Source organism: Triticum aestivum, chromosome 2B (genome assembly GCF_018294505.1).
Source record: "Triticum aestivum cultivar Chinese Spring chromosome 2B, IWGSC CS RefSeq v2.1, whole genome shotgun sequence".
NCBI lineage: Eukaryota > Viridiplantae > Streptophyta > Magnoliopsida > Poales > Poaceae > Triticum > Triticum aestivum.
The window spans coordinates 227,075,217-227,087,765 of NC_057798.1; positions in this window are offsets into that span (position 1 = coordinate 227,075,217).

A 12,549-nucleotide genomic window follows, 5' to 3' on the forward strand; every position below is an offset into this window, starting at 1 on the left:
TTTCTTTTTTTTTCTTTTTTTTTTGGCCTTTCTTTTGGGGGGGGGGTCAATGTTCTAATAATGATGATCATCACACTTTTATTTATTTACAACTCATGAATTACAACCCAAAACTAGAACAAGATATGACTCTATATGAATGCCTCCGATGGTGTACCAGGATGGGTAATGAATCAGGAGTGACATGTATGAAAAGTTATGCATGGTGGCTTTGCCACAAATACGATGTCAACTACATGATCATGCAAGGCAATATGACAATGGTAAAGTGTGTCATGATGATGAACGGAACGGTGGAAAAGTTGCATGGCAATATATCCCAGAATGGCTACAGAAATGCCATAATAGGTAGGTGTGGTGGCTGTTTTGAGGAAGATATAAGGAGGTTTATGTGTGATAGAGTGTATCATATCACGGGGTTTAGATGCACCAGCGAGGTTTTCACCAACTCTCAAGGTGAGAAAGGGCAATGCACGGTACCGAAGAGGCTAGCAATGATGGAAGGGCGAGAGTGCGTATAATCCATGGACTCAACATTAGTCAAAAGAACTCATATACTTATTGCAAAAATCTACAAGTCATCAAAAACCAAGCACTACGTGCATGCTCCTAGGGGGATAGATTGGTAGGAAAAGACCATCGCTCGTCTCCGACCGCCACTCATAAGGATGCACAATCTAAGAACACCTCGTGTTTCAAATTTGTTACACAACTTTCACCATACGTGCATGCTTTGGGACTTGATAACTTCAACACAAGCATTCTTTAAATTCATAATCACCCAACTAGCATGTCTCTAATATCACTACCTCCATATCTCAAAACAATTATCAAGTATCAAATTGATCATAGCATCCAATTCACTTCCTATGATAGTTTTTATTATACCCAACTTGGATGCCCATCATTCTAGGACCAATTACCATGCTGATCTTAGAGACTCTCAAAATAATATAAGTGAAGCATGAGAGACTAACAATTTCTACAAAATTAAGCCACTGCCGTGCTCTAAAAGATATAAGTGAAGCACTAGAGCAAAAACTATCTAGCTCAAAAGATATAAGTGAAGCACATAGAGTAGTCTAATAAATTCCAATCAAGTGGGTTTCTCCCAGAAGGTGTGTACAGCAAGGATGATTGTGGTAAAATAAAAAGCAAAGACTAATATCATACAAGACGCTCCAAGCAAAACACATATCATGTGGTGAATAAAAATATAGCTCCAAGTAAAGTTGCCGATAAACGAAGGCGAAAGAGGGGATGCCTTCTGGGGCATCCCCAAGCTTAGGCTTTTGTCTATTCTTGAATATCTGGGAGTGCCATGGGCATCCCCAAGCTTAGGATCTTGCCACTCCTTATTCCATAGTCCATCAAATCTTTACCCAAAACTTGAAAACTTCACAACACAAAACTCAACAGGAAATCTCATAAGCTCCGTTAGTGCAAGAAAGCAAAACCACCACATATGTTATTGTAATGAACTCATTATTTATTTATATTGATGTTAAACCTACTGTATTCCAAGTTCTCTATGGTTCCTACCCTTACATACTAGCCATAGATGCATCAAAATAAGCAAACAACACACGAAAGGCAGAATCTGTCAAAAACAGAATAGTCTGTAGAAATCTGTAACTCTCGAATACTTCTGAATTATAAAAATCCCACCAAAATAGGAAGTCCTGGGAAATTTTTCTATCGATCTACAGCAAAAATATTCAACGCAAAATCACGTTTCTGTGAATTACTAAAATTATTTTCGTGCGCACAAGGTTTTCTGTTATTCAGCAGAATCAAATTAACTATCACCTTAGGTTATCCTATAGGTTCTACTTGGCACAAACACTAATTAAAACATGAAAACACATCTAAACATAAAGTAGATGATAAATTTATTTCTAAACAGAAGCAAAACCAAAGAAACTAAAATAAAATTGGGTTGCCTCCCAACTAGCGCTATCGTTTAACGCCCCTAGCTAGGCATGAAAGCGAGGATAGATCTAAGTAGTGCCATCTTTGGCACTCAATTCATAAGTAGCTCGCATGATAGATTAATAAGGTAATTTGACTTTATTTCTTGGAAAGTGCTCCAGGCCTTTCCTTAATGGAAATTGGAATCTAATATTCGCTTCCTTCATATCAATAATCGCACCAATCGTTCTAAGGAAAGGTCTACCAAGAATAATAGGACAAGAAAGATTGCAATCTATATCAAGAACGATAAAATCTACGGGCACCAAATTCCTATTTGCAACAATGAGAACATCATTGATCCTTCCCATTGGCTTTTTAATGGTGGAATTCGCAAGGTGCAAATTTAAAGAGCAATCATCAAGATCATGGAAACCTAGAATATCACATAAAGTTATCGGAATCGTTGAAACACTAGCACCCAAATCACACAAAGCTTAACACTCATGATCTTTAATTTTAATATTTATAGTAGGTTCCCAGACATCATTAAGTTTTCTAGGTATAGAAACTTCAAAATTAAGTTTTTCATCATAAGATTGCGTCAAGGCATCAACAATATGTTTGCTAAAAGCTTTATTTTGACTATAAGCATGAGGAGAATTCACAACGGATTGCAACAAGGAAATACAATCTTCTAAAGAACAATTATCATAATTAAATTCCTTAAAATCAAAGATAGTGGGTTCAATGTTATTTAAAGTCTTGACCTCTCCAATCCCACTTTTACCAAATTTAGCATCAAGATCTAAAAACTCCGAAACATTGGGACACATTTTAACTAAAGTTGACTCATCTCCAGTCCCATCATTATTAAGATTCATATTGCAAAGCAAAGATCTAATAGGGGACACATCAATAACTTTAAGATCTTCATCATTATTTTCATGGAAACTAGAAGAACACGCCTTTACAAAGCAATCTTTCTTAGCACGCAATCTAGCGGTTCTTTCTTTGCACTCATCAATGGAAATTCTCATAGCTTTGAGAGACTCATTGATATCATGCTTAGGAGGAGTAGATCTAAGTTTCAAGGAATCAACATGAAGCGAAAGTCTATCAACGTTCCTAGCCAAATCATCAACTTTAAGCAATTTTTCTTCATGCATGGCATTAAAATTCTTTTAAGAGATCATAAATTCTTTCACACCATTCTCAAAATCAGAGGGCATCTTATTATAATTACCATAAGAATTATTATAGGAATTTCCATAATTATTAGAGGAATTACTAGGGAACGGTCTAGGATTAAAGTTTCCTCTATAAGCATTGTTACCAAAATTATTCCTACCAACAAAATTCACATCCAAAGACTCATTATTATTCTCAATCAAAGTAGTTAAAGGTATATCATTGGGATCCACAGAAGCACTCTTAGTAGCAAACAATTTCATAAGTTCATCCATCTTTCCACTCAAAACATTAATTTCTTCTATAGCATGCACTTTCTTACTAGTAGATCTTTCGGTGTGCCATTGAGAATAATTAGCCATAATGTTATCAAGGAGTTTTGTAGCTTCTCCTAAGGTGATTTCCATAAACATGCCTCCCGCAGCCGAATCTAAAAGATTTCTAGAAGCAAATTCAAGCCGGCATACAAGTTTTGTATGATCATCCATAAATTCAAACCATGAGTTGGACAATTGCGAATCATCAATTTCATTCTTTCCCAAGATTGGGCAACATGCTCATGATCAAGTTGTTTAAAATTCGTAATATCGTTCCTAAGAGAGATGATCTTATAGGGAGGGAAATACTTAGAGATAAAAGCATCTTTGCACTTATTCCACGAATCAATACTATTCTTAGGCAAAGACGAAAACCAAACTTTAGCACGATCTCTAAGTGAAAGAGGAAATAACTTCAATTTAACAATATCATTATCCGTATCTTTCTTCTTTTGCATCTCATACAAATCAACAAAGTTGTTTAGATGGGTAGCGGCATCTTCACTAGGAAGGCGGGAGAATTGATCTTTCATAACAAGATTCGGCAAAGCAACATTGATTTCTAAAGATTCAACATCATTAAGAGGAGCAATCGGAGTACTAAGGAAATCATTATTATTGGTATTGGAAAAATCACACAACTTGGTATTATCTTGTGCCAGCGACAAGTAATCCAACACACAAGCAAACAAAAAGGCAAGCGAAAGAGAGAGGAGATTGGGAAAGAGATGGTGAATAAAACGGCAAGGGTGAAGTGGGGGAGAGGAAAACGAGCGGCAAATGGCAAATAATATAAATGCGAGGGAGATGAGTTTGTGATGGGTACTTGGTATGTCTTGACTTGAGCGAAGACCTCCCCGGCAACAGCGCTAGGAATCCTCGTTGCTACGTCTTGAGCTTTCGTTGGTTTTCCTTGAAGAGGAAAGGGTGATGTAGCAATAGTAGCATAAGTATTTCCCTCAGTTTTTGCGAACCAAGGTATCAATCCAGTAGGAGGCTCCTCAAAAGTCCCATGCACCTACACAAACAAAAAAGAACTCGCAACCAACGCAATAAAGGGGTTGTCAATCCCTTCACGGCCACTTGCAAAAGTGAGATCTAATAGCGATAATATGATAAGATAAATATATTTTTGGTATTTTATAATATAGATAGGAATAGTAAAGATGCAAATAAAAGTAGATTGAAAGCTTATATGATAAGAGATAGACCCGGGGGCCATAGGTTTCACTAGTGGCTTCTCTCAAGATAGCATAAGTATTACGGTGGGTGAACAAATTACTGTCGAGCAATTGATAGAAAAGCGAATAATTATGAGATTATCTAGGCATGATCATTTATATAGGCATCACGCGTCTGTGACAAGTAGGCCGACTCCTTCCTGCATCTACTACTATTACTCCACACATCGACTGCTATCCAGCATGCATCTAGAGTATTAAGTTCATAAGAACAAAGTAACACATTAAGAAATATGACATGATGTAGAGGGATAAACTCATGCAATATGATAAACCCCATCTTTTTATCCTCGATGGCCACAATACAATACGTGCCTTGCTGCCCCTGCTGTCACTGGGAAAGGACACCACAAGATTGAACCCAAATCTAAGCAGTTCTCCCATTGCAAGAAAGATCAATCTAGTTGGCCAAACCAAACTGACAATTCTAAGAGACTTGCAAAGATAACTTAATCACACATAAAAGAATTCAGAGGAGATTCAAATATTTCTCATAGATAAACTTGATCATAAACCCACAATTCATCGGATCTCGACAAACACACCGCAAAAAGATTTACATCGAATAGATCTCCAAGAATATCAAGGATAACATGGTATTGAGATTCAAAGAGGGAGAAGAAGCCATCTAGCTAATAACTATGGACCCTAAGGCCTGTGGTAAACTACTCACAACTCATCGGAGAGGCCTTGGAGATGATGTAGAGGCCCTCCGTGATCGATTCCCCCTCCGGCGGAGCACCGACGAAGGCTCCAAGATGGGATCTCAATGATACAGAAGGTTATGGCGGTGAAATTAGGTTTTCGTGGTCGCTTCTGATGTTTTCGGGGTACATGGGTATATATAGGAGGAAGAAGTAGGTCGGTGGCCGCCCAAGGGGCCCACGAGATAGGGGGCGCGCCCAGTAGTGGGGGCACCCTCCACCCTCGTGGCCGCCTTGATTGTTTCTTGACTTCCACTCCATGTCCTCTGGATCACGTTCATTCCAAAAATCACACTCCCGAAGGTTTCATTCCGTTTGGACTCCGTTTGATATTCCTTTTCTTCGAAGCACTGAAATAGGCAAAAAACAGCAATATGGGCTGGGCCTCCGGTTAGTAGGGTTAGTCCCAAAAATGATATAAATGTGTAAAGTAAAGCCCATAAACATCCAAAATGGGTAATATAATAGGATGGAACAATCAAAAATTATAGATACGTTGGAGACGTATCAGAAGCCACTAGTGAAACCTACGGCCCCCGGGTCTCTTTTCATCATATTTGCCTTTGCGATCTATTTTCCTTTGCATTTATTTTCAGATCTGTTAAAAACAAAATACAAAAATAACTTGCTACAATTTATTTGTTCTGCGATATATTTATCCTATCTACCACTTCTACCTCACGTTATTTGCCTATCTTGAGGCGCCGTACTTGAAAGGGATTGACAACCCCTTTAACACGTCGGGTTGCAAGTATTTGTTATTTGTTTGCAGCTATTGTTTACGTGGTGTGAGGAGGTTCTCCTACTGGTTTGATAACCTTGGTCTCATCACAGAAGGAAATACCTACCGTCGCTATACTACATCATCCCTTCCTCTTTGGGGAAATACCGATGTAGTTCTAGCAAACATCACCTACCTGTCGGCCGGATTCTCAGCAGCCAGCGGGACCCTCTAGAGGTGGGTCCCTGCAGCCGGCGGAGAACCCGGCGACCTTAGGCACTGACATCCAGGTCCTACACCCCGCCGTATTACCATTGTACCCCTGGGGGGTTGTCCTATAAAACCCCCAGGGCTCTCCCATGCATAGGGTTCACCTCAGTTTCGCATACACACCACTCCACAAACCATAGCTAGGAGAAGCAAGGGAGTGCCCTACCCTTCTTCCTCCTCTCGCAACATAGCTCAAGGAGCAACCTTGTACTCGTATTGATCATAGTCATCATAGCAGGTGTAGGGGTGTTATTTCTCCGGAGAGCTCAGAACCTGGGTACGTCTCGTGTGCCTTCGAGCTCGTGCTCACTCCCGCTTCTGGAACCGTACAACGTCCTCATGGCTCCACCCATGATAAGACACCCCCTGGCATCTGAAGTGAGATTACCATGATAGTTGGTGCCCACTGCGGGGCCATCCTCGGCGTCGGCCGGAGTTGCGTTTCGGATGGGAACCATCCTTCCCTCCAGTGAGCGCTTCGCGGCTGGTTTGATCAGCCAGTCCGATGCGCACGCTTGCGCCTCCACCGGTGCATCGCCTGTTGCGGGAGCCATCTGCCCCGCGAGCTGCCTTGTCGACCTCTTCGGCAAGCTCAGCCTCTCTGACACGGTCGCCTCCAACGCGCGAGCCCCTTGCTCCGTGAGTGACCTCACCAACCTCTTCAAGAGTCCCTCACCGATGTGGCCACCACTCACGGCTTCCCCGACGACGTGGTGCTCATCGACGACCCACTCTCTCATGTCGCCAGCGATGCCTCGAGCGCGTTGGCGTCTTCGTGGAGGTGATGGTCACTGGCGATAGCCAGAACGTTGGTGGGTCCGCTCAGGATCTGTTGCGATCGGCGATGGAAGACCTCGCTACTCTCGTCCGACCAGATGCCAGCCGGGAGGAGCTAGAGGAATTCTGTGTCAAGATCCTTGACAGCGCCACCAAGAAGGCGGCCATGAAGCGCCGCGCTGAGCCCAACCAACGCGAGATCGACCGCATAACGGGCGACACGCTGGCTGGTGGCAAGCCTAGCCAAGACGGCGCTGTTTGGCAATGCGGCGCAGACATTGCCAGCATGTTGGAAGTCGGACGCCCAATCTATGAGACCCATGTGCAGAACCTACACGCCGCCCATGCGGCAGCAGAAGAACTTGAGAACCTGGAGGACGAGAAATACCAAAGCCAGATACGCCGCCACCAGGAGCTCCTCGATGCTGCGAACATGTAGCAAGACGCATGCAGCCACGTGGTGGGAGCCGGCCAGGACGCCGAAAACCCTCAACCCCGCCGCGAGAATGGAGCGACCTCCGGATCCCCTAGTGGCGGCGGCCGCAACCAGCGGAACCCCAAGCCGACAGCTAGCCACTACATGCCAGGTCATCTGGTCTTGGAAGGGCTATGGCCGGGTGCGCATATCCCTCGGACTCCAAGACGGATGGCAGACTGGCTGGAGATGGCGTGGGAGAGGCTCGAAGCCTGGAAGGGCTCTTCGTTATGTGCCGGGGCCATGAAGGCGCTCGAGTTCGTCAAGGCGTGGTATCCGGGCGTGAGTCCGGTGTAGCTGGCCACCTTCCGCCAGGAGGGGCCACTAGAGTTGGTGCTGGAGCGCGAGGAGACCGCCATCCGTGCGTCAGCCCTTGCCGAGTACATCAACAGCAGCTTCTTCATCCCGGAGTGGGCGGAAAACGGCACCAAGGTGCCCCCGTCCTGGTTCGAGCTGAACCCAGATGATGGGGAGGACTCGGCAGAGGAGATCGCCTCCATCGACGAAGCCGGCGAGGAGGGCAAGGACAGGGAAGGTGGCGACGTCGCACCAGACAGTGGGGCGACTAGCCGGACTCAGCCCGACCCGGCCCCGGCTCGCGAGCAGACGAAGACCACATCGTCCAGCGCCACCGACCAGGCCGGGACTCACCAGCCGGAGGCCCCGCCAGCCGGAGCTACCACCGCCACTGAACTGTCTGGGCAGCCCGAGGAGCCTTCGGCCTAAGAGGCCTTTATCTTTTAAGTTTTTATGTCTTGTGCTCAAGAGCATCGTCAGTTATGCGCAGTTCCACCCATTGGGTGTATACCCAGTGGGTGCGCTGGCGCGCCCCCGCTGATGATTGCAAAAGAAAAATGAAGCAAGATGAAAGCATACCCGGACAGACGTTCGCATCGCCAACATCTCCTCCCTCGCCCTCTAGAGAGGGGAGTTATGGGCGGAGAACTTCGCCAGCACATCCTTCACCGCCAGGTTAAGGGCGACCGTGACGGCACCCGTCGTCTAGCCCGGAGGGGCAGCGCTTGTGGCCCCGACGTTGGTCCCTTGCAAACTCGAGGCCTCGGTTTCCACCAGCGTCGACTCAAAACTCATTCTTTATTTATATTGATGTTAAAACTACTGTATTCCAAGTTCTCTATGGTTCCTACCCTTACATACTAGCCACAGATGCATCAAAATAAGCAAACACCACACGAAAGGCAGAATCTGTCAAAAACAGAACAGTCTATAGAAATCTGTAACTCTCGAATACTTCTGGAATTCTAAAAATCCCACCAAAATAGGAAGTCCTGGCAAATTTTTCTATTGATCTACAGAAAAAAGATTCAATGCAAAAGCACGTTTCTGTGAATTACTAAAATTATTTTCGTGCGCACAAGGTTTCTGTTATTCAGCAGAATCAAATTAACTATCACCATAGGTTATCCTATAGGTTCTACTTGGCACAAACACTAATTAAGACATGAAAACACACCTAAACAGAAAGTAGATGATAAATTTATTTCTAAACAAAAGCAAAATCAAAGAAACTAAAATAAAATTGGGTTGCCTCCCAACTAGCGCTATCGTTTAACGCCCCTAGCTAGGCATAAAAGCGAGGATAGATCTAAGTAGTGCCATCTTTGCCACTCAATTCATAAGTAGCTCGCATGATAGATTAATAAGGTAATTTGACTTTCTTTCTTGGAAAGTGCTACATGCCTTTCCTTAATGGAAATTGGAATCTAATATTCGATTCCTTCATATCAATAATTGCACCAATCGTTCTAAGGAAAGGTCTAACAAGAATAATAGGACAAGAAAGATTGCAATCTATATCAAGAACGATAAAATCTACGGGCACCAAATTCCTATTTGCAACAATGAGAACATCATTGATCCTTCCCATTGGCTTTTTAATGGTGGAATTCGCAAGGTGCAAACTTAAAGAGCAATCATCAAGATCATGGAAACCTAGAATATCACATAATGTTATCGGAATAGTTGAAACACTAGCACCCAAATCACACAAAGCTTAATACTCATGATCTTTGATTTTAATCTTTATAGTAGGTTCCCACACATCATTAAGTTTTCTAGGTATAGAAACTTTCAAATTAAGTTTTTCATCATAAGATTGCGTCAAGGCATCAACAATATGTTTGCTAAAAGCTTTATTTTGACTATAAGCATGAGGAAAATTCACAATGGATGGCAACAAGGAAATACAATCTTCTAAAGAACAATTATCATAATTAAATTCCTTAAAATCAAAGATAGTGGGTTCAATGCTATTTAAAGTCTTGACCTCTCCAATCCCACTTTTACCAAATTTAGCATCAAGATCTAAAAACTCCGAAACATTGGGACGCCTTTTAACTAAAGTTGACTCATCTCCAGTCCCATCATTATTAAGATTCATATTGCAAAGCAAAGATCTAATAGGGGACACATCAATAACTTTAAGATCTTCATCATTATTTTCATGGAAACTAGAAGAACACACCTTTACAAAGAAATCTTTCTTAGCACACAATCTAGCGGTTCTTTCTTTGCACTCATCAATGGAAATTTTCATAGCTTTGAGAGACTCATTGGTATCATGCTTAGGAGGAGTAGATCTAAGTTTCAAGGAATCAACCTGAAGCGAATGTCTATCCACGTTCCTAGCCAAATCATCAACTTTAAGCAATTTTTATTCAAGCATGGCATTAAAATTCTTTTGAGATATCATAAATTCTTTCACACTATTCTCAAAATCAGAGGGCATCTTATTATAATTACCATAAGAATTATTGTAGGAATTTCCATAATTATTAGAGGAATTACTAGGGAACGGTCCAGGATTAAAGTTTCCTCTATAAGCATTGTTACCAAAATTATTCATACCAACAAAATTCACATCCAAAGACTCATTATTATTCTCAATCAAAGTAGATAAAGGCATATCATTGGGATCAACAGAAGCACTCTTAGTAGCAAAAAAATTCATAAGTTCATCCATCTTTCCACTCAAAACATTAATTTCTTCTATAGCATGCACTTTCTTACTAGTAGATCTTTCGGTGTGCCATTGAGAATAATTAGCCATAATGTTATCAAGGAGTTTTGTAGCTTCTCCTAAGGTTATTTCCATAAACATGCCTCCCGCGGCCGAATCTAAAAGATTTCTAGAAGCAAAATTCAAGCTGGCATACAAGTTTTGTATGATCATCCATAAATTCAAACCATGAGTGGGACAATTGCGAATCATCAATTTCATTCTTTCCCAAGATTGGGCAACATGCTCATGATCAAGTTGTTTAAAATTCATAATATCGTTCCTAAGAGAGATGATCTTATAGGGAGGGAAATACTTAGAGATAAAAGCATCTTTGCACTTATTCCACGAATCAATACTATTCTTAGGCAAAAATGAAAACCAAACTTTAGCACGATCTCTAAGTGAAAGCGGAAATAACTTCAATTTAACAATATCATTATCCGTATCTTTCTTCTTTTGCATCTCACACAAATCAACAAAGTTGTTTAGATGGGTAGCGGCATCTTCATTAGGAAGGCGGGAGAATTGATCTTTCATAACAAGATTTAGCAAAGCAGCATTGATTTCACAAGATTCAACATCATGAAGAGGAGCAATCGGAGTACTAAGGAAATCATTATTATTGGTATTGAAAAAATCACACAACTTGGTATTATCTTGTGCCTTCGCGACAAGTAATCCAACACACAAGCAAACAAAAAGGCAAGTGAAAGAGAGAGGAGATTGGGAAACAGAGGGCAAATAAAACAGCAAGGGTGAAGTGGGGGAGAGGAAAATGAGAAGCAAATGGCAAATAATATAAATGCGAGGGAGATGAGTCTGTGATGGGTACTTGGTATGTCTTGACTTGAGCGAAGACCTTCTTGGTACGTCTTGATCTTGCATTGGTTTTCCTTGAAGAGGAAAGGGTGATGCAGCAATAGTAGCGTAAGTATTTCCCTCAGTTTTTGAGAACCAAGGTATCAATCCAGTAGGAGGCTCCTCAAAAGTCCCACGCACCTACACAAACAAAAAAGAACTCGCAACCAACGCAATAAAGGGGTTGTGACAAGTAGACCGACTCCTGCCTGCATCTACTACTATTACTCCACACATTGACCGCTATCCAGCATGCATCTAGAGTATTAAGTTCATAAGAACAGAGTAACGCATTAAGAAATATGACATGATGTAGAGGGAGAAACTCATGCAATATGATAGAAACCCCATCTTTTTATCCTCGATGGCCACAATACAATACGTGCCTTGCTGCCCCTTCTGTCACTGGGAAAGGACACCACAAGATTGAACCCAAAGCTAAGCACTTCTCCCATTGCAAGAAAGATCAATCTAGTAGGCCAAACCAAACTGACAATTCGAAGAGACTTGTAAAGATAACTTAATCACACATAAAAGAATTCAGAGGAGATTAAAATATTTCTCATAGATAAACTTGATCATAAACCCACAATTCATCGGATCTTGACAAACACACCACAAAAAGATTTACATCGAATAGATCTCCAAGAATATCAAGGATAACATGGTATTGAGATTCAAAGAGAGAGAAGAAGCCATCTAGCTAATAACTATGGACCCGAAGGTCTGTGGTAAACTACTCACAACTCATCGGACAGGCCTTGGAGATGATGTAGAGGCCCTCCGTGATCAATTCCCCCTCCGACGGAGCGCCGGCGAAGGCTCCAAGATGGGATCTCACGGATACGGAAGGTTATGGCAGTGGAATTAGGTTTTCATCGTCACTTCTGATGTTTTCAGGGTACATGGGTATATATAGGAGGAAGAAGTAGGTCGGTGGCCGCCCAAGGGGCCCATGAGATAGGGGGCCGCGCCCAGTAGTGGGGCGCCCTCCACCCTCGTGGCCGCCTTGATTGTTTCTTGACTTCCACACCAAGTCCTCTGGATCACGTTCGTTCCAAA